This window comes from Bacillus rossius, chromosome 2 (assembly GCF_032445375.1).
Source record: "Bacillus rossius redtenbacheri isolate Brsri chromosome 2, Brsri_v3, whole genome shotgun sequence".
Classification (NCBI taxonomy): Eukaryota; Metazoa; Arthropoda; class Insecta; order Phasmatodea; family Bacillidae; genus Bacillus; species Bacillus rossius.
Genome location: NC_086331.1, coordinates 72,783,402 through 72,807,405, shown reverse-complemented (window position 1 = coordinate 72,807,405; position 24,004 = coordinate 72,783,402). Strand labels below are relative to the sequence as shown.

At 32.6% G+C, this 24,004-nt stretch overlaps 1 protein-coding gene across 4 annotated transcripts in view; it reads left to right on the top strand.

The window, feature by feature from the left end:
• LOC134529370 (myotubularin-related protein 4) overlaps window positions 1–24,004 on the top strand; it is a 263,105-nt gene that overhangs the window by 6,278 nt on the left and 232,823 nt on the right. For all 4 annotated transcript variants that reach the window (XM_063363357.1, XM_063363359.1, XM_063363356.1 and 1 more), the window contains exon 2: window positions 15,674–15,720. The gene's annotated coding sequence lies outside the window, so the exon portion shown is untranslated. The remainder of the gene's footprint in view (window positions 1–15,673; window positions 15,721–24,004) is intronic.

Genomic DNA, 24,004 nt, shown 5'->3' with positions numbered 1-24,004 from the left:
TATAAAAACATCATTTTTGAAGGATAATGAAGCAGCATAATTTGCAATCAAAAACACCATTATAGGATTTTTTTTTACCAAGAAGCTGCTACTTTCAATATTAACAAAGTTAAAAAAAAACTTAAAAAATTAATATACTAATTAAATTCATAGCTATGTTTTAAACTATTCATTCCTTTAGGTGCAAATTACTTTCTTGTATTTGTGTTCAGATAATAACAATCTATTTGAGTTCATGATAAAATTCACTAAAGAAAAAAAAAATGTTTCTTTCAGACAAAGATGAAGATAATTGTTTATTACATCCCACGTTTATGCACAGAGAAGTTCAGAGCAATGTGGTTTCTAAGATTATAGTGGAATTACACTACTTGATAAAGATACAGTACTTGTTAATAGAATCATGGGTTAGGTTAGAACTGTCAACTCTGTCCTGGAGTGTGATGTGTTAGGAATTAAGGTAAATGTACCAGTAGTCGTCATGCTAAGAAGAGTTTTAGAAAAAAAAAAATTGTGTGCATAACCTCGTAGGTGTATTACTGCCCCTACATGTTTGTTTTTAACCTCAAACTTTACTCTACAATGCTATCCAACACTCTTCGATAAAAACAAATTATTTTTGTAGATTTATAATTTTGAAAAAAGTGTGATTTCGAGCCAGTAGTCGTCATGCAAATTTTTGTGTTTGCCAGTGTTCGTCACATATTTGTGCCAGTAGTCGTCATGTGCGATTTCGGCTGCATTAGTTTTAATTCATGGATCCAGATTGATAGTATTGTACTATTTGGGCTTCAAATTTTATTTGGTACTATATTTTAAACATCAAAATGGCAATTCATAAAGATCGTTTAGTAATATAATGAATAATCCTCATTAAATTTTGAATTTACTTACAGCACTGACGGAACAAAGAGGGACAGCACAACTAACATGAAAATATATAGAGCTGTAGCAAACCGTATGTATTCGTTACTGAGTAACGGGTGCGTCGTCTAGTAACGAAACGTTACACACGGCTGCATTTTGTTACTCGCATTTCTCGTATATTTTTACGCATGCGTGCGCATATTCTATGAATTTACGTTACAAAGAACGATGTTTGTTTATTAAGTAAAGTATAATTTGGAAATTCCTCGTCTTAAGTTTTTTTACTGTTTATTAAAGGTATTATGTGTGTAGACAAAGTTTGAGATTGGAACAGAAACAACGTAACAAAGTATTTTTTTTACAAATTAGAAATATGTATGTTTTTGTTTTTCACTATCGTGTATTTTCACGTTTTTTTTTGTTCTTATCTTAAAAGAGATATAATAAAGCCGCTCTAATGAGATTTAATTGTTACTTGGTTAACAAAAACTGTTTAACTATCAAATATTGTTAGTTGTTTATATTCTATTTATTATTATTTACGTGACGTCATACTGTGCGCGTACGCAATACGACTCGATTCGTTGCTGCAACATAACATAGCATGTTATGCGGTATCAGAAGTAAACTTTAAAAATGAATCAGGGCCCATCTTCCTACCCAAGGGTGATTTGCCTTTGTGTTTATCGGACAATGTGTTTCTTGGCACACTATTTTTTTCCTCTGCTCGTTTTATACTCATACCATTCGCTTCATCTTTAAGAGCAGCTTCCATGGCTGACTCTTCATACAACAGTATTTTCCGTTTTGGCATTTTGCCCTGTAATTAAAGAACGAGACACATTACAATGTTTAATTTACTTATTAATGTCAAAATATATATTGAATGATCCCTAAATTAATGTAAACAACAATGCCTACACAATTTCTGCAATCAATAAAGTAAAGTAATTTCCGACCCAGAAGTCGTCATACACATGCATCGTAAGTCGTCATAGGTGACGACTACTGGATCTGATCATAATAATGTACTTTGTCTATCAACAACAAAGAACCAATATTTTTTAAGAACTCTAGTAACTTAGCACAACTTTAAATAAAATATTAAATGTACCAGTGCTCGTTAGGTATGACGAACACTAGCTATACAAGGTTTTTATTGATCCAGTTTTCGTCACCCTAACTAAATCATACAAAGAAAACAAATTTTTTTAAATAAACACTTTCACCTCTTCAAGAACATTTAACTAACACATTCAGCACAAAACATCACGAATAAACATGAAAAATTACAGAATTAGAAGTAAAAATGTGCACGTATGTCCTTAGTGTTTTAGTATAGGAATTCCCCTATTTATCTTCACTGCTCTACGAACTTTTGATGCACAGACTTTTTTGATTGAAAATAGTGTTTGTTCCGAAAACTATTGTGGTAATTTCAGCTAGAACGTAGACCAAATTTTTGTCAATATTTAAGTTGGCGATATATTGAGCTACTTCTCTATTATTTACATTTGAAGTTGCTAGTGACGACCATTGGAGCAGTGACGAGTACCGGTGCACTTACCTTACTGTTATAAACTGCTTTTATGTGGTGTGAAAGAACATAGTCTCAGTGTTATTTTTAATGGAAACCATATTCGCAATTTGATATAGATTCAGTCTTATTTATTATTTTCATCTCAATCTTGGGTTATTTTCTACATCATTGTTTTGTCTGGTAACAAATTATTGTATAAATTTTTTTTTTAAATATTTTTGTTTTCTTTTGGAATGTATGCCACTTTATTCTCAAACACAAATACCAAAATAATGCATTTTTTTTCTTTTTGCCTTTTAAATCTGGTATAAGACATCGTAGTTCATGCAAGTGGTGAAAACAATCTAAAGTGGCTTCGTGTTTAATGGTGGTTCAGTGGACAGACCACTCAACTCCCACTAAGGAGGTTTGGGTTCAATCCCCGGCAGGGTGTAACACGGATGTTTTACAAGTGGGGAACATGGCAGACATTCCCATGAGCCAGTTGGTTTTTGTGGGTAATCCTATTTTCCCCTCTTATTTATTCCATCAATGCATCAATGCCAAAGAGATGTTAAGCTGTAATTAAATCAGTTTATAAGATATAGTGAAAATCCATAAGAGTTATGCCACAATAAAATAAAAGTAGTTATTTAAAAGAATGTGTGTTTAGAATCCACACGTGTTAGAAGTGAAATTTCTTGCTTATTAGGTATAGAAATAAATTATTAGTATTTTTTTGATAAAACAAGAGATAATAAATGAGAATAGTAAGGATGCCTGTATGATCTCAAATGAAATAACTTTTTTCCACAGGAATAAATATGTTGTAGATTCTTTAAATAAAAAAAAATGTACTAAAGTTTTTCTTGTTTATTTAAACAATTGGCACAAAGTACAATTAAAATTCATTTAAAATATTTCTTAAACTTGAAACTTGCTGATATTTAGGTAGTTACTGCAGTTTGTTTTAGTGTCGCGTAATATCGTTGATGAGTGGCCAAGCGCGTTGGATAGTAGACACCTTTGGGCAGTTTTCCAAACTTTTTCAATGCATCTTCTTCTCTCCGCCTTCGCTTAGCACCAGCGCTTTGATGACACGAATGGTAAATGAAAGAAAAGGGCAGTCGAGAGAGTGCGGCAGGGGAGGGATGGAAATCCCCAAAGGCCAGGAGGGACCCTGGTTGAGTTTCGGGATTTATTTTTAATGCTTTGGTTAAAACTGGTAGGACGTATATTACACGTCTATTGTAAAATACCTTAAAAGTTACGCTATATTCGCAGATCATGTATATAGTTATGGCCACAGTAATATTTATAGTCCTTAGATTTTTTGTTTGTGATTGTAGGGTTCGAATAATACACACTAATAAGGAGGGGAACCAATAAAATTATTTACTCCAGGGCCTTAGTTTCTCTTGACGGCCCTGCATGAAAGTAAAGATATTTTGCAGAAATAAAATATTGAAGCTCAAACACGCTCTCAGTAAACAAAACAACATGTTTGGAATAGCTTTACTGATTTGTCACATCTTGTACTTAGCATAGTAATTCGATTAGTTTTTGTATACGAGTTAGAGATATTCCTGGAAATACGAAATGCAAATGAACCTCAACAGTGATGCAAGTGCCCTAGAAAAAAAGCAAATTACCTGTGAAAAATTGTTCACAGCTGAATTTTTCATTGTGGTAGAGTTTACAATGTTTAGTAACACATAGGTTAACTGCCATACACATTGTGCATCACACAGAAAAAGTATTGTTAAGTCCTATATGATGGCTCTTACAGCAGTCTATTAAAATGCTTCTTATTAACGTAGTTTTTGCCGTGGTATCTAGAAAAAGAAATATAAAATATAATAGAAATGATATTCTACACAACCTTGTTTTCTTTTAAAAATAAAATATAAATTAATTTATGGAAAAATTGTTTTGCCTCAGTCATGTAAATAAAAATATGATTTACTTAAAAACATAGTAACCAATGACAAAATCATTTAAATAAATAATTTTTCTGATTTTTTTTTTTAGATTTATGACGGTATGTTTATAAATGGGGACGGTCTCCGGGTAAAAGGTATCAAGTCACATTTTGGTGATTTTTAGTTTATTCCAGCAATAAACTCTTAAGTATACTTAGAATATGTAATGCATTTTTAATCATTGGCAACTATGTTGGTAAATATGTTGGTAAATAAAAGAATAATGCAAGAAAAATTTAAGTGTTTAAATTCAATTTTTATCTAAGAGTTATTTGTTTCTCCTGCAAAAAGTGAATTCTTGACTTGTTACCTTTTACCCGGAGACCGTCCAAATAGTTTTGTTTCTCCTGCAAAAAGTGAATTCTTGACTTGTTACCTTTTACCCGGAGACCGTCCAAATAGTCTAGCGTAATTGGTTGGAGCAGTAAAGTGGCCAGAGCATTGAAAACTGCACCGTACTACGCCAATGCTTTGGCAGCTTGAACAGCAGAAAGACGGTGCAACATTCATTACATGCGACCTTGATCACCTAATTTTTAACATTTTGAGGTTTTTATTTGTTTAGGGATCGCTGCAAACACACAAGAGTTTATCTGTTTGAGTTAATTTGAGTTATATTGATTTAAGTTATATTAATCAAGTGAAGGATTTTTAATTAAGCCCAATAAATGTATTTTAATAAATTTTTCAAGCTTGTCAAAATGACACCCCAGAAACAAAAAATTATTATTTCTAATGCAAATATGTATGCAATAGTCAAAGTCAGCTTTACTTCAAAGAGGTATGTCTAGCAGAATTTCACATTTTTATTTACTTTGAAAAGTGTCTGGACTGTGAATACAGGATCACTGTTTTGGTTACAGGTTATTAAATTAATACCAATTCGAATTAATAAATTTTAAATAAAAGTCTCTGACTAATACTACCACTTATGTTTGGTCGATTGGTAATATGCATAAGCTCTATCCTGTCTATGGTGCCAAATGGAAAACAAATAACTAACAATTTTCATAGAGCTGTTGTAGGTACATGCACAATTAGGAAACATAATCTAGCTGTTATTGGTATTCTTGTGTAATGTAAAAAATCATGTTTTTTTTGTTTTAATATGCTTAAAAATACTTGAATGAAGCAATTTTCTAGTGTTCCGACTAATTAAGTGAAGGCCTATATATCACATTGGTTAACAGATCTTCTTTGATTACTATAGGTAGTCATTTGGTCTCCTGCGCAATAACTAATATAGCCTCATTCTTGTTTCTTTCCAAAATACAAATATTTGTTATCAAAAATTCAAACAAAAGTATGTTTCTATGTTGTGTACAATATGTATACAATAATCTGAAGAGATAAATATTTGACGTTGGAATGTTCTTGTTTAGGTTAATTATTGATAGACATTTGTAGTCAGTAAAAATTTATTTAACACTAAAAAAACCATACTGTGTATTTCCACAAAATATTTATCAGTAACAGAAATCTATTAAAATATTCTGATGTATTTTTTGCTTACATGAAGGCCTACTAACAAATAAGAGATGGGATTTCTTCAATAATCAGACCCTACAGACCCAAAACAAACACTAAATTCTAATATCCGTCTCAAAAGTTGATACTAATTTATTTCATTTATGTGAATAATTGGTAATTTATGTAAACTTATCCAATATTTTTTCTTATGATTTTTTTGTACAAATAATTTAATTATGTTTATGTGGATGTTGAATTTTGAGAGCACTTGTCATATATTTTTCAACACTGCAAAAAATGTTTGTACTTTTTACAAGAAAATCCTTGGAAACTTAGTTGCCAATGATATCACTTGTAAAAATGCAATGCAGAGGTTTGTACCATCTGCAGTTTTACAAAGGTCTGCCTTGCAGTTTTCAAGTTATATCATCAGCAACTGAGTTTCTAAGGACTGTCCTTGTAAAATTACAAGCAGTAGTTTACAGTGTATGTATATACACACACACACGGACACACAAACACTTTGCTCACTTATTACAAAATTCACTAGAATAAATTGTTACTTCAAAGCATAAGACTGTATTGCAGCATCTAAATAATGAACTGATGAGCTACACACTCTTCCCAATATGCAACTATTTTGTTCGCCAGGCTTGTGCAAATAACCATGCATTTATAAGATCTGTATTATGATCATATGTTTACAAGACAAACTGGGATTAAATAGTTTTTAAAATAAGATATTTTTAAAGATAACTTCAAAATATTTTAGAATAATCATATGATATAGGCTATATATATATAATAATAACACACTGATTAAACATTTTTTGAAGGTAGAAACAATGCATAACAAAAATGTGTATCTGATACGGCAAAAAAAAATCACATCTACTTATAAAATGTAACTTAACAGTGTGATATGCCATAAGTGCAAATGAACAGAAGTATAAAACAACAAGAATAAGTTAACACAAACACATATAAGCTTATAAGATTCTCAATATATGCCATGGGAAATTTTGTTTTATAAAGTCTTCCTTCAATTTTGAAATTATTTTCATTTATTGAAAAATGCAGGATCCATCAACAAATAGTTGTCACATTATCTTATAGAAACTCTGAGAAAAGTATAAGCATTTTATTGTTTCATCCATGATCACATTCTTACCAGGGAATTTTTAGGAGGTTATTACTTTCAGTTTTTTAGTCAGGCATTTCTTTAACTACCTTTTCCACAGGTCTATGATCTGTGAACATGAATGTTGCAGATGCTGCTGCAAATAATTGTTCTTGTGAAACACAGCCTGTCACTTTGTATATTAGGTATTTCATTAAAAAGATCAGTATTGTAAGCCTCTCAGGCCCATAGTCACATTTTTATCTGCCCGAAATTATCATTAGCTAAAACTTTTCAACTGCAATGTTGAAAAAAAATGCTAAACTTAAGTTGCACTCATTGCTTCAGAACCATATTACATATATTTGTGCATACATTTTTCTCGGGTTAGCAGAATTAATACAGATGGAAATCACATTTTTTTAAAATCTAAAATCATAGTACATCAGTTAACAATGTTGTCCCGTCTGTCATACAGGACCCCAAGTCCAGGTTTGAAACTGAGATAGCTACAAGTGAGCCTCATTATAAGTCTTAAGGCCGGATGTGACCAATAATAGATGTGACATTGATTCTCAAAAGTTATTAATTAATTTATTTATTTATTTATTTGATTTGTAACATGCCACACAAACAGCACAAGGCTCTAATGGTGGGTACATCATGTAGGACAATTACAAAACAAATACAGTAACAGAAAAAAAACTAGAACAAAACAATTATAAGAACAAACAAATAGTAGGACAAAACAACACAACATACAAATATGCATATGAATGCTTAAATTCTAATAATTAATTAAACTAACAGAAAGTTTCATGAAAGTAACATGGTTACATGATAAAATTTTTAGATTAATCAAAAATTACAATTATATAAATTTGAAATAATACATGTAACTAAGGTAAAGTATTAATTCAGGAAACAGAACCGTCAAGGTTTGGTTTCATAAGCCATGTTGGATATTTTAATTTGTTGTTATTATATTTATCTAAGGCTTTTTTCCTGTAAATTTATCTTGAAAATTTGCTTACAGTTTATGTTTTATCTAAAATTTTCTCAACAGATATTTGCTACGTATTTTTTAATGGTGGTAAATGCCATGCAAGCGTTGCAAGCATTCATAATTATAATCTCTTGGGTTACATTTTACATCTTGTAAATAACATTTATTAAATAACTGGTGAGAAAATTTGTGATCCAACAACAAATGCAAGAAATACATTTTCCAGAAAATCACCGTAGTATGGTGCACTTTGCAATGCTCGGGCCAGTTTAGCGATCCAACTAATTAGGCTACAAAGTATTATTGCTTATTCATAAAAACAAATTTATTTATATAAAAAATACTAATATTCATGAGCATTTCACGCGAATTAATGCAGATTTTCATCTGCAAAGGGTTCATAAGAAAAAAACTTTACAGTCCGTTAGAAATGTTGGTATTAGATTATTCAATAAATTACCATCAGTTCTAAAAAATATGGACCAATATAATTTATTTAAAAAGGAATTATTTCTTTATTTATCACATAAGGCTTTTTATAATATAGATGATTATGAACAGGAGGTAGCTTAATAATTGTTTTTTTTTATGTATTACTTTTCTTTTATATATAATATTATCTAAATAGATGCTTATTCATGGAAGTGCAGCTGTTATATTATATTATTTTAATTTTGTAATGCTTTTAATAATGTTCTTTTACCTGTTTATGTGTTTGTATTTATGTTTATTTGTAATTTTATTTTGAAACATTCTATACCATTATGTATGGTCTATTGAATGAAATATAAAATCAAATCAAATCACTATTTGTAAACATACCGTCTTAAATCTAAAAGAATAAAAAAAATATATTCAGATAATTTTGACGTTGGTTACTTCATTTTTAAGTAAATTATATTTTTATTTCTGTGACTGAGGCAAAACAATTTCTTTCATTACGTGATCACTTTAAATTTAATTTTAAAATAAAACTTTAGGATGTTTTTAATAAAGTTTTGTACAATATCATTTCTATAATATTTTATTTTTCATATTTCTTTTCCTACAGTCCACTGTAAAAACTGTGTTAATAAGAAGCATATTAATAGAATGCTGTAAGATCCCACCATCTAGGACTTAACTATACTTTTTCTGTGTGATACACAATTTATGTTATTAAGAATTTTTGGCTACCACAGTGAAAAAATTCAGCTGTGAACACTTATTCATAGGTTGTGCATTTTTAGGTCCTTTTTTCCTGCACGAGCTAAACACTATAATAGTCAGAAAACAAAGAACATAAGAGGCACAAACCTGTGAAAATTTGTCCAAAGCTCAATTTTTATACAATGTTAGAGTGACTATGTTTAAATACATACCAAAAGTTTACTGCCGTACACCTTGTGCATCACACTGAAAACATGTAGTAAGGTTCTTAATGACAACGTCTTACAGCCATCCATTGAAATGTTTGCCATAAATTCAGTAAAACTATAGAAAAATTCAGAAATATTATACACAACCATGTAAAAATATTACAACTTAGAATACTAAAGATGAAATAAAATTTGTAAAGTTTTTGTATATTAAAATTTTTTTTAATCTGTGACGGAAATATAATTATTATATACATACAAATGAAGAACCCTATGTGAAAACCACATGTAAGTTTTTGTTTTCTCATTAAGCTGTAAGGTGGTGCGATTATAAAGAGTCTAGTGCAATTAGTAGCATCGTTAAGAGTAGCCTAGGCATCGGAGTGTGTACCGTCATGTGGCAGTGGTCCAGTTGCAGAAAGCCTACTAATGTGCATTACACGCGACCTTAATGGCCAAGTACAGAAGTTAGTGTAATAATTTTTTTTTGGGCAGTGCTGCGAATAAGTTACGTTTATTCAATTTAGTATATTTGAGTTAAATTAAAGCACGTAAGATAATATTTTAGTCACATTTCTCTTGTGAAGGATTTTTGATACGGCTTAATGAAATTGAAATGAACTCATTTAGAACTTGTCAACAGAACACTCTAAAAATCAGATATAACCTCCTCAGTGGGAATGTACACTACACCGTACATTCCAATCTGGTACGCTTTAATGCCAAGAAAGCACTTGTAAACAATAAATTGTCAGATAGTGGTTTTATGACTAACTAGTAATTTTGGAAGAGGTTCCAGCAAATAAACCTTAAATATTCTTATTATTATAATAATTATAGCATGTACAGTATATTGTAAATTTTCTCAGAGTACAAAAAAATTTTTCTGATAAATTGGTACTGAGGAGGATAATTATGTAAGTACATATCTATAAAAAATAACCTTAGGTAGGCATTCCTTCTCATAAAGCACAATATAAGAATTTATTTTAATTTTACTGATAACTGTTTGCAATAGGAAAACGTCTTTACTAATGAGGTTGAAAGTCATGTACTCTAGGGATCAAACATATGACGTCACATTTTGAATGAGGCATGATATCAGACGTGAATGTGTTTCCAGTATGTAATTTATCACGAAAAAATATCTGTATGAAGACTAAAACCAGTGATTTAAAAAACTTATTATTATATCAATACAATACTAATAATTAAATAAGTGTAATCTTAAAGTTACTGACTCATAGCAGCAACATAGTCAATGGCAAGTTACCCAGACTACAAGGTTAATTAGAAAATAAAATACTACCTACTAGTTCTCATAGGGCTAATGAATGTATTTCTCACAAGGTAATATTCTTATTCTTGTGTAATGTGATACAAATCAAACCAGCTTTTACTTCTAATTACAATACTTAATTGAAGAAATTTACTTTTGTCCTATTTAGTCACATCTTTTTTTCTTGAGATTAAAATGCCCAACCCAAATGACTGGCTTCGCCCCCAGTTTAGTACATGTGCATTGATCTGACCGCTCTAGAGATCAATTTACACTCTTTTAACAAATATACAATTTTACAGCTTAAAAATTATGTAACTTAAATGATTTTCATGTTCATTGTTATGTAATTTTGTATTTTGATTTCAGTAAATTTGAAAAAAAAAATCTTAATTTTTTTCACTTTATTGGTTTGCATTGTCTATAATAATATGTTAAAACTTTATTGCCTTTCCACTATTAACATGCATGTAGAGTTATGTTTCTAGATTATTTTGGTGTCCATACTGTGATTCTACTAATGAAATTGTCTTTACAAAATGTAATTTTGTAGATCGTGGAAAGAAATTATCATTTAAGAATTAACTGTAATTTTTCGGTGTGATGCACAAGGTTAGCGGCGATAAACTTTTGATATGTTACTAAGAAACATTGATTTTGCCACTGTACAAAAGTTAAGCTGTAGGATAATTTTCCACATATTAAAAACCTTTGTTTCTTGGGAGCAAAAGTCGCCCCAGCCCAAAAGACTTGAGCACTGCCACAGAACAGTACACACTACGATGCTCTGTATGCTTCAGTGATCAGATCGTTTGTTCGATTTTAAAGTTTAAGAAATATGCAACTATGTTTGCTAAAGTGATTTTCACGTCGGACCTTTCATAGTTATGTAATCTTTGTTTTCATTCCAAGTGAATTCGAGTGAAATCGTTTTCCCGAATATTATTAAATATTTTGCATATTTAATAAAACATATTGAAACATTTTGGATTTTTTGGTTCTGTTTACTGAAGTTCTACTATAATAATTACGTTTACGGAATGCATTTTTGTGGAGCGCTGCAAGAAGCTATTATTTAGGACTCCACTGCACGTTTTCAGTGTGACATACAAGGTTTGTGGAGGTAAACTTTTCACGTGTTACTAGGAAATGTTGATATTACCACTGTACTAAATTTCAGTTTGGGAAAAATTTGGCCGAGATGGTAAAATTTGGCAGAGATTAGAAAACATAAATTTCATGGGAGCAAAATTCACCCCAGCCCTTGCGGCTGTAGCACTGTCGCAGTATATACACAACACTGCTACATACACTCGGAACACACTAGCGATTTAATCAATTATGCTAGCCTCTTAAAAAATATGTCACTTTACTGCTTAAGAAATATGCTGTAACTTTTGTTTAAGTGTTTATTACGTCACACCCTTTATTTTTATGTGAATCATATTTTTGCTCCTTTGACAGATAAAAAAACTTGATCACTTTAAATATTCATATTAACACTTGGAACCATTTTTAACATAGATATTTAAAATAGCATTTCCAAATTATTTAGGTAAATTTATGGAGAGTCTACGTTAAAAACTATGTAAATGGTAAGTATTTTAATGGAATGCTGTAAGTTGCTAACCAAATTGCTAGTAACATTTCTTGAAGCGACTTCTCCTTTAACTTTAGCCCATATGCTTTCTATCGGATTCAAATCCGGATGATAAGAGGGCAGACGAAGTAATGTGTGGCCACTATTTACCAATAGTCTGTCTGCCGAGTATTGCACTTGCGAAGGTTTGTGCTTCTTTATGAGGTTATACAAGTTTGGTTTGAGCATGTTGCTAGTAAAGGAAATATTCTCTTTACTTAACCACTGCTGCATTTCCGATTTTGTCGAGCTGGAGGTAGGCGTTTTATTTATTTTTACATTGTGATAGGGAGCATTATCTATCACAACAACACTGTTTGGTGGAAGATTTGGTATTAATTGTTCGGTGAGCCATTTTTCATAATTATCTTTATTCATGTTTTTGTGATAATCCCCTGTTGCATGGTGCGACTTCCACATTGCAAGAGCATTTGGGATAAAACCTTTTTCGCCACCTGCGTGAATCATTATTAATCTTTAACCCTTCGTGACAGGCACTTGTAAACCATTTGAGGACATGTCACTCCACATTTTATTTTTTACATGAGACGACAATATGTACGACACATCCATGTATATAATTGTGCGTTTATCGTTTCTATATTGACGCATACTCTTGAGATATTCTATATGTTTTTGCTGAATATCTGATTTTTCTATTAAAATTAATCTCTGCGATTTGGCTTTCTGCCACCTGAATCCTAGCTTCTTCAAAGTCGTCCTTAAGGTTGTATTGCTACCTTGGTAATTTATGTCATTCTTTAGTTTACGTTGTTCAGTTTCGACAGTCGGCACACGTTTTTCAAGTAAGTAAAAATTGTACACAGTACGTCGTACCACAGTTTCATCAAAGGTTTCAAGTTCGTGTTTACATGTTTTCTTTCGCTTCTTGTTGGGCATCTCGAAAGATGTTTTTTCACCAGCTTCATTCCTCTTAGCCTCCCTTTTAATTGTTCGTACAGTCGTGCGAGAAACACCCGTCGCCTTAGCTGTTCTCAGCTGTGCTTTCTCTAGTGAAATGGAGTTTTCCTGCAATTGCACTTCATTTTCCATAAACTGCAGAATGTTATAGACTATTTCCCGCGCCTGCGAGTGCAGTTTTTTACTCTTAACTTTTGATAACACTGGAGGCATTTTATGTATAAAGTTGTACTTTACTGAAGTACTGCACTACATATGCAACACTGGCTCTGAACAAAAGTGATACACTACATGCACACAAACCTCAGATCCAAACTGTAAATGAAAAGTTTAGTAAGTACCACGGATGTGTTAACGAACGTATTCATCGGATTTCACCGAAGGACTAAGTTTTCACTCTGTGCAGTAGCGTGTAGCCCCTGTTATCAAGTTACGCATTATCGCTCGTTGCCGCGCCACGCCTGCCTTCCCCAATGTCGTGACTCACATACACACAATGATTTTCGATTTTCTAACAGTCACCCAGGCTCGGAGTTATGTTGCGTCTACTGTACCAACACCTGTATAGTTAAAAAAGGCCGACATTATTTATCTCTACAGAAGCTATCAAAGAAATTATTATTAGTGGGGTACATTTTTGACACAAAAATAAATTTTACATGTACTGATTCTGAAAACTTAGTAAAATAAACATTTAAAGAGTAGACTCTTTCAACATCATAGCTAATGTGTTTCAGTTCTTGTATATAATTTTATGTTTTACCCTTGACACCTAGATTCAGATTCAAGGGATAGATTCAATATACAGTGAGATTCAAATTTAAAATTTGGATTCAAGAAAACTGTGATATGACCCATCACTAATTTATTGATTGCTTTCTTTTAGGTCTGTTGTTTCTAGGAAAACCATTTCGTTAAAATTATATCAGGTACAGTGTTTTTCTCACCTGTGATGTTACTAGGCTACATGAAATTTAGTCCAACAAGTGAAGTATCGTGGAAAACATCCACTGAAACTTATTTCATGTAACTTTGGTCATTTTTCTAAGTTGGCATGCGATTGCTTCTTTTAGGCTGTTTCACCTTAGCTTTGTGCTTTTGTTGAACATCAATAGGACTAAAAATTTTTTGTAGCAAGTCCTGTAGTTGCGTTCCGTATGGTGGTTTGCGACTGTGTGTTCATACGTAAGATGCTTGATATATTAGTTTTTCTTCACGAAAAAAATTATACCTTTTAAATCATTTTAAATGCCTTTCCATTGGCATAAGAATTATAAGGAACCATTATTGTATCTCATTTCTGAAAAGAATATTGTTTATACCTTGATTGTAAATTTCTGATTGGGTTAGCTTTAGTAAAGCTTTTAGGTATTTTTATGTTTTTTTTTGTATTCGTATATGGTGCAGATTATCCAGTTTGCAGGTTAACCATGTCATATTTTACTTCCATTAACCATAAACACAAAAATTATTTTTGAGTTTCTATGTCCATGCGTTTACAATGGTAACAGCGCTTGTATAGCATGAAATATATTGCATTGAAATAGTAATGCAACAAATTAATAATATGATGAATCAACAAACAATATTTTACTCTTTCATTAATAGCTATTCACTTTCTTCATTGCGTATTTATTTCTGACAACCCCAGAGCATTCAGCCGATATTTATATTGTGCCATCCCACATGTTAGGAGTGTCAGCAGCAGCTCTGGAAAGAAAAGCCAGAAGCTTTCAGGGCTAGTTTACCTCGGGCCTACTAGGATGTGCTAGTGGCAAATCATGGCCAAAACGCATTTATTTAACAGACTCGGGAGTTATATTAACAGGTTACATAATCTTTCTAATAATAGAAAACTTTATGTTTATGCTCTTTTTAATATTATTATAACTGAAATATATCTAATATGTCAACAACATTATTATTTTTGAACTCAGAAGTATTGGTAGCACATAGGAATGTTATGCCCAAGCCCTTTTATGTAAACAATGTGGTACGTGAATTTTTAAATTTAATTAGACGTTGTTTAATCTCAAAATGTTATTCAACATTTATTTAAATGTACTTCAAATGACTTGAGACTTATAAAAGTACTGTAAATAAACTTTAACGGGAGTAGTGTCTTAATTTTAATTGTAGTCAGCAAGATCACTTACCTGATTGAAAACAAATTATTTGATTAAAATAGTTTCTTATGGAAAAAGGTATTTGACTAGCGCTGTTTTGATTAGTGCTTTGTTTTACTGGAACGAATGAGGGTCTTATTTCGAAGGGTGGGTGTTACAATGTTTGTCTAGATAGTTGGGATGAAAAGATTTTAATAATTTTTTTTTGATATTGCTGTGTGTTTTTCGGTTATCCATGGACGTCTTGCCAGACATTACCCTGGATAATCAGGAGTCTACTATTCTTGCATTGCCAGTGCATAAGGAAATCAGGAGATGTATTTCATCTATTTCCTTGATAGCTTGTGGGAACCAAATGACTCATAATGTACATTCTTTTGTTACAGCTATACTTGAGAGCTCAGACACCACAGAATGGAAAACTACCCATTTTGTAAGTACTGTAACTGTCTTTCTGTTATTTACAACTTATTTATAGTCTCTTGGAGTGCATGCTGAGTTCTTACTACCATTAAAGTGGTTGAAAGACACAATACAATTACTGTCTATTTAATGGATTGGAGTCTTTATAATTATCCAGGTTTACTGCTAAATAAATAAAAACAACCAGACTTTATATTTGATACTCTATACTTTTCTGGTCTTTTTTATCTTGGGAGTTTCTTTTCGTATTTTAAAATGAAAGTGAATAAACAAATTCAAGGAGAGGAAGTGAAAGGGCCCTTCGTACATTATGTGCTTAATGTAAGAAAATTCGAGTTAGAAATCTTTCATTTACATTATTCATGAGTCCCAAATTCTCAGTGCTTCTGCTGATAAAACAATAGAAAACGTTGGTGCTTCCCTTAAGACAGGAGCTCCGCAGTTGTCCCGGAACCAGAGTATTGAGGGGACATCCTCAGCACACAAGTCAGAATGATGCAGGAAATCAGTGAAAGCAAGGAAGCTGGTGAAGCCGTTATATCTGTGGGTAAGGCTGGACCCATTGTATGACAAATAATGCAGTGTATTTAACATCACGAAATAACACCAAAAAAGCTAATGCCAGGTCATTACTTTTTAAAAAAAGGGTTGTAAAAGTAAAAAAATATTAAATTCCATTTATTAATTATGTAGGTAGAATTCATGTCACCAGGACATGACAAGGAGTAGATGGAGCATCGGAGTATCCATGCTCAGTTGCATGGCATAATACACGTGAAGATAAAAAAATATAATAAAAGATACCAGCAAAGAAACTGCATAAGGGTGAGAATAAGTTTTTTGGGAAAACTATCCAGTGCTTAAGTGATTACTTGCTGTATCTGAGACCAGCACTTAACCCTTTATGGATAATCAACCAGATGACTACATAGGTCAATGGTATGAAAGGTCTCTCGCAGTGTCACGTTGAGAGGCATAGGGAACTTAATGTATCAGTGCATTGGGTGTCTACCACCAGGAGGGCAGTTGAAGACTGAGTGAGTTAAGCCCTGAAGGGGGGGGGGGGGGGTGAGAGGGGATTTAAGAAGAAGTTTGCAGAAGGGTAAAAGTGAGCAGGCAAAGACTCTGCCAGGTAGTAAAAAGTTTTTTATGGCTTGTGGGGGGGGGGGGGGGAAGTGGGATTTTTTGTGCTACCAAGGCACAGCATAGGAAGGAAGGCTGTGTTTGGGTGGAGGTGGAGATGAAGGGATGATGGCCAGTAAGGTGGCGCTGTGTGGCGAAATTGCAAACTATCGCAACCTCAAACATATAGTTGTCGAAAGTGCCAATAGATGGTGACCAGAGCATAGGACTGGCAAAGGGGTTCCCTGCGATGCCCTGAAGGAGAGTAATGCCCTGGGGTAGAGTAATGGACTCTGGGAGGTGTCACTGCTTAGTTGTTAGAACCAGAACTACGATGTTCTTAGTTTAGTTCCTTAAGAGTCGTACAGGTTGCGCACAGGACCAGCACAATGGGTGTGGCCATAGACTTTAGGCCCGAGGGAGGGGGGGTGTTTAGAAGCGGGATGCTCGCCTGATTATGTCGAGGGGAGAGAAAAGGGAATTCTGGGTACGAAGGTGCCAGGAGAGATGAAAATGGGATGGTGAGAGAGGAACCGGGAGCACTCTGTAATCAAAGCATGTGTGTACTTGGGCACGGGAAAGCACGTAGTGAGACCTGATGCTCACCAGCGCTATCGGAAGAGATGTGACTGGAGGTGGGAGAGACCTGAGGCGCATTACATTATGGCACGCGAGGGAGCAGGTGCTGAAAACTGCGGCCTGGGAGTGATAAGGCACCTGTTATCAGCCTGAGTGCTAGCACAAGTGTCTGGGTGGCAAGTCTTACTGGTGCCTGAAGGCAGCCAGGTGTCCAAACCGGTAAAGAAAACTATCGGGCCAGAGGCCCAGAGAAATTAAAATTAAAAGGTCCTATGAAAATATTGACAAGCCCCAAAGAAATAAGATAAAGCTTAAAGCCACCAAATGCTAACTTATAAACTCCCTTAAAAAAATTTAAGGCCTAACTGGTGTCATGAAATCTAAATAAGTGGTACATACTCCCCCACTGAAAGGCGGAGCTTGGGTCAATCACGTGACCTCTAAACAATATGTTAAAAGGTAACCTTTCTATGAACACTAAATAATCCTGAAACATACATTAAAAGAGTTAAGAAAACTCTTGTACACATACTTATAAACTAGAGTAGAACCACCTAAAAACAACAAACTTTTAATTCTAGCATACTTATAACTAGTACCATGGTTTTATGTGAACTTAAAGCTATGACCTAGGATTTTTGTTGGTTATAAACATCCTGTATAGTTTGGGCATGCTAAAGCTTAGAAAGACTATTGTGGAGGAGTAATAAAAAGTGCACCTACTTCATGTCAGGATGTGTTTACAGTAAATGGGAGATGTGAGCTCGTCTCAAATACTCACTAGAACTTGGGTCTGCTAAAGCCTCTGTAACTGGCATCATAAAACTCTGGACCTGTAAGGGGCCAATCCAGCGATACGAGAGTTTGGCGGACTTTGGTTGCTGTTATAACTTAGAAGCGCACAACTTAAAAACATGCCAGACAGAAATTTTTAAGTTCTGACTGTTCTAAGTTGTGTGTTTCTGTGTTGTGATAGTTCTAAATTATGACTTTCTATGTTATGAAGTTTCTAAGTTGTATGTTATGGTGTTGTGTTTTTCTAAGTTAAGTGTTTCTAAGTTATGACAGTTTTAATTTGTGTGTTTATAAGTTGTGTGGATCTTGAATGGTAAAATTTTGGTTGCTTTTTTTTTTGGCAAAGGTTTTCATATGGTATTTTATTCAGTCCCTACATATTTTTCACTTTGACTGCTGGGGAAGATGAGTAACCATCTAGACCACGAGTGCCTTCTATTGTTGACTTAAAATACTACACTTTTATAACCTTGTTTATTTATCGACATATGGCATTTCCGCACATTACGTTCATTTAACAATGAACATTACTGAGAAAAATAAACTTTATGTATTATATTAATTACAACATAAGGAATACTTATACGTGAAGAGTTATTTTAAACATTTTCAGCTAGCAAAAAGGGTTCAAAATCATTCTTATTGTGTCCTATATCTAAATAAGTACGGTGTAAATTATTTTACATTGAACAAAAATATCATATTTAGTTCTTGCTTAAAGCAGGTAACGAAAGTGGATTGACTGTAATATTAATAAATATAATTTCAAAAATTCTAAGCTAGGAAGTGCACATTATTTTTCATACAAATTCATAATTTCAAAATGAAATTCATGCACGAAGGTGCCAGGAGAGATGAAGATGGGATGGTGAGAGAGGAACCGGGAGCACTCTGTAATCAAAGCATGTGTGCACTTGGGCATGGGAAAGCACGTAGTGAGACCTGATGCTCACCAGCGCTATCGGAAGAGATGTGACTGGATGTGGAAGAGACCTGAGGCGCATTACATTATGGCACGTGAGGGAGCAGGCGCTGAAAACTGCGGCCGGGAGTGATAAGGCACCTGTTATCAGCCAATCTATAAGTTTTCTTTGATGATGAAAGGTTTTAAATTCTAAATTTTCAACTTGTTTCAGAGGGTGCCAACTATTAAATTGAAAACTTTTTTCTAACAAATGCTAAAACGCTGTCTTTTGAAACTCCTAAACGACAGTTATAAAAGTGGATAATGTGTGATTTTGAACTATCCACTATTTTGATTTATCTGTGGCATCGTCTCTTGATTAAGGCTTGCTTTCCACCAATTTAAAAATTGCACCAAAACTTTTAACTGAATAGAGATTTTAGTCAGTTATGGTTTTAAGTAACTTAACTGAAGATAGGCTTTTAAGATATGTTTAATATGAGATCAGGAAAGTTGCTCGGTAGTTTAAATGGGATTTAAATTGATTTTGAATAGGATATTATGCATTTTATTTTGGTTGCTAATTTAGCATACATTTCATGTCACCTAACATTGAAATAACTACTTCCTAATTATACCTATCTATACGTATAAAAATTACCTATGATACCACCTTATGAAATTTTAAACATTAGTGTTTTCATGCTCTGCATTCTACATGTGTATAAATGTATATTATGGTAAAAAAGAAATAGTGTTTTACCGGGATTTCACAGTCATATTCATTGAAAGAATGTAAGCTTTAACCAAAAGCACACAATTTATTCAAAGACAGCTTACCTTACCTGAATTGATAGCAAAAATATATTCTTAGATATTTTTGCCACTGATAGATTTAGTGAAAATCCTAAACATTTTAACCTTTTCAGTTTATTTCTTGAGTATGTTTCAGTAAAGTTACCTTCCAGTCCAAGAAAAGCACTATAATAAGAAAATGTTAGACATTTGTTTCACATGCCTTATTTAACAAGTGTGAAGTTTAGCTTTTAGATTTGGGTTTTTAGATTGGAGGAAAGCAAGAAGTCTTTAACACAGGTATTAGGGAATTAACAATGTACATTGAGTGAATTAATTGTTGCTTAAGAACTTATAGACATCAAGTCACTACAGAAAATGATGTATGAAGTGTTGTGGATGGATCACTGATGAATTGCCGGTATACTGCAACGTCTGCCACTTTATTCACATGCGAAAAATTTATGTTCGACCATTTTTTTGTAATAGATTATATTTACAAACAGAAAGAATTGTATAATGTGCCATGTACATAGTCTAATGCTCCTGATAGCAGATATGTGAATGATTAACCAAATTCTTACATGCAAAATCTATAGCAAAATAATCAGGGAATAGAAATTATTTCAACTTTTATGGTTTAAGCCTAACAAGATAATGTTGCTCTATATGACTAACAAGTATGAACGTATTATAGGATGCTGTCCTTTGAGCCAGCCCCACATGATACCCATTTCCTTAACAATTCATACCTATTTTTTGTTAGCGCACCTGCTCTCATGTGGGTAACATTCCTTCCAAGGCATCTGGTGCTGGGTATAAAAGTTTTCATGAGCAACATCTTAGCCGAAACCGTTCTATTTTTCTGCTATACCCACGAGCCAAATTCATCAAGATAACTGACTCACGTGTAACAATATAAACCGTAATTTAACCCCTTTGGTAAATGTTGAAGAGTAAATTTTTAATCATCAAGTTGGTAGCAGAAGGAAACTGTATGAGAATTGACTTCACTGTTTTATACTTGTAGTCTATGCAGTCTTCCGGTAGCCATGTTGTAGAGAGGATCGTGTTGTAATGTTGTCGTCAAATAAATATCCTCAAAGGAAAATGTTTGTATGCTTTCTCAATAAAATCAGGATCAACAGTAAACATTAGGGGACGCAACAAAGATAACGGTATGCCAAATAAAACTTTGATGGTAAAACTACCCTGGGATATATTTGGTAAACTAAAACAGTCATATATTAAAGTAATTGCAAGTTTTAATATACGTAATAAAGTACATTTTACTTTTAATAACTCTTAGTCTCCATTCGAAAGAAAGAAAGTGTCGATAGCACAGTTGAAAAACATGGGTTTTTATGCACAAGGGGTAATTTTTGATGTGGTTCAAAACTTAGTCACTGCAAAAACTTTTCCTTTTTTTAAATTAACAGATTACTGGATTATAAATATTGCAATTAAGCATGTATGTATTTATACATTTTATTTTTATATTATTACTATAATATTATTAAATACATAGTTGAATCCATTGGTTTAATTATTTCATGCTAAGTAGGCTAGTATCCTTTAATTTCACTTAAAATAAATTATATGTTCATAAGTAATTCAAACAAATAAATTGAACTAAACAAAAAATTAATTTTCTAATTAAAATACCAAATTTTTTTAGTAAATGAATGTCCATGAATTATTAAATTAATAAACTAACACTTCATAGAAACCAACACCTGTTAACCTAAATGAAAATGCTAATTTTTTTTCCTTTACTTTATAATTAAATTTATTATGTGTAACAAAAATTGTGTTACAATTTCTCAAACTAAGTTGTAAAAAAAGTCAGTGATCAAATAACATATGTGAATAGGTAGCATTTTTTTACTATTACAATGAAATTAACACAATGAATACTGTGAATTAGTTAAATGAAATTTCTGATTAATGTAATGTTATAAATATATATAAACTACATTAAAACAAACCCAATTTCCTTTGTATCCTTTAAATTTTATGTTACTAGATTTTGAAACTAGCCTATCAATGAAAATTAAAGTAGTTTCAAAATTGCTTTGTATTTGTTTTTAAATACTGAACAAAATTTGTTATATATTTTTGCAAGTAAAGTGTAGAAGATAAAACATCAAAAAATCATTGACCAGGCTACATAATTTGAAAATAAGTATCTGTTTTTTTTTTTTTTTTTTTAAATTATGAGCAACGTGTTTATCTTACCTCGGTAATCTTGCTTTTGTCTGCAACTGTGTTGGCTGATTTTATGTTAGCATTCTATGTATCGTGTGTATAGAGTTAAGAATTCTTTCATCTATTTGGCTGTACAAACTTTAATGCCCACTTTTGTACCCATGGGTATAACAGAGGGTATAGCAGAAAATGGGCATCCTGTGGGGTGGGTTTTACGAATTCCTGAGAAAAACTGTCTTGCTACATTTTAAATGTCTATTTTACCAAGTAGGCTTTATTGGTGTGATTCAGTGACACATTATTGATGTGATTCAGTGACTCCCAAAAATGCAGCTCATTATTTGTACGTTTTATGTATATAGTATTTTGAATTTTTCATGTTGTATGAACCTTGTTTATGAAAATAACTTTTGGTAACATTTTATTTTCAGTACGCGTACATTTTTCTATGTTTATTTTCCTGTTTTACTACGAAGGCCTAAGTGAAAGTTAACTGAGAAAGAAACTAATATTGTCAATTCATTAAAAATCACTGTGTTAATATTATTATTTACAACAATTGACAATACAAAACATTTGGTAAACATCAATACTAAACAAATGTCGGTACTTATCCTACATGAAACTGAAAAGGGGTAGTTGCTCGTTGGTTGACAACCCACCATGATCACATATAATCCACTGTAAATAGCTAACTGTGCAACGTAAAACATTATTGTATTCCATATCTTGGTAAGTACGCCTCTTTCTTATTGCCCTGAAGGTTTAAACTTTACAGACGCTCAATCAATATTACCGCATATCATTTAACTTTTTCTGGAAACCCCCTCCTTTTCCACCTGCCATACTGGTTCCATGTACAATCACGGAATTATTTAAACTTTTCTTGGCAGTGTTTGTTCCATGTAAGTAATCAATAAACTTACCTAACTTCAAACACAGGCTTAAAATGAATTTTTTTAAACACTAATGTAGCATGTTCACTTTACAGCTTACGTACTGCATGAATTGTTTGCAAAAACGTGTATGACTGGTGTAAATTTAATGCTATTTTCTTTTCCTATCTTATATTGGCAGCGTGTCATATTTTACCCTTATAATTATCACAGGTGTACTAAGTTTAGAGCAATTTGTAAATAATACATACATTAAATTATTATGACATTTAAACTGAAATATCACAAAGTATGATAGGAATCTATACTAATATTATAAAGCTGAAGAGTTTGTTTGTTTGTTTGTTTGTTTGAACGCGCTAATCTCAGGAACCACTGGTCCGATTTGAAAAATTCTTTCAGTGTTGGATAGTACATTTATCGAGGAAGGCTAAAGGCTATATTATATTATCAATAACATTAGGAATCCTTACTAAAAGTCCAATTTAGAATCAAATGCATTGGAGGGGGTTAGATACAACATGCAGTACACGTACGAATTGTGTATTGACAATGCCGCAGGCGCTAGAAGTTTATTAAGCGAAATACCACTCACTGACTAACTCATCACGAGATCTCTAAAACTATACACCCGATTGACTTGAAATTTAGCATTTATTTAGTTACTCATTTTGTGATGTAGACGCTTACTAAGAACGGATTCTGCGGAAATCCGATCCCAAGGAGAGTTTCGGGGGCGTAATATATCAAAATTTCCAGTTTTTGGTAGGAAATCACCATGGCAACAGCTGTTGCTTTGTTGATGCTTCATTCGTCTCTATGGCAACGACTATTTCATTGATAGTGCAGTCCTCATCACCGTTGAAATTTTGCGGGTACTTTAAATATCAAAAATTGCCCTTATTTTTAAATATATATATACTAGCAGTGCCCGCGACTTTGTCCGCGTGGACTTTGTTGAGGGGTATTGTGACTTTCTGAGATAATATGGTAGA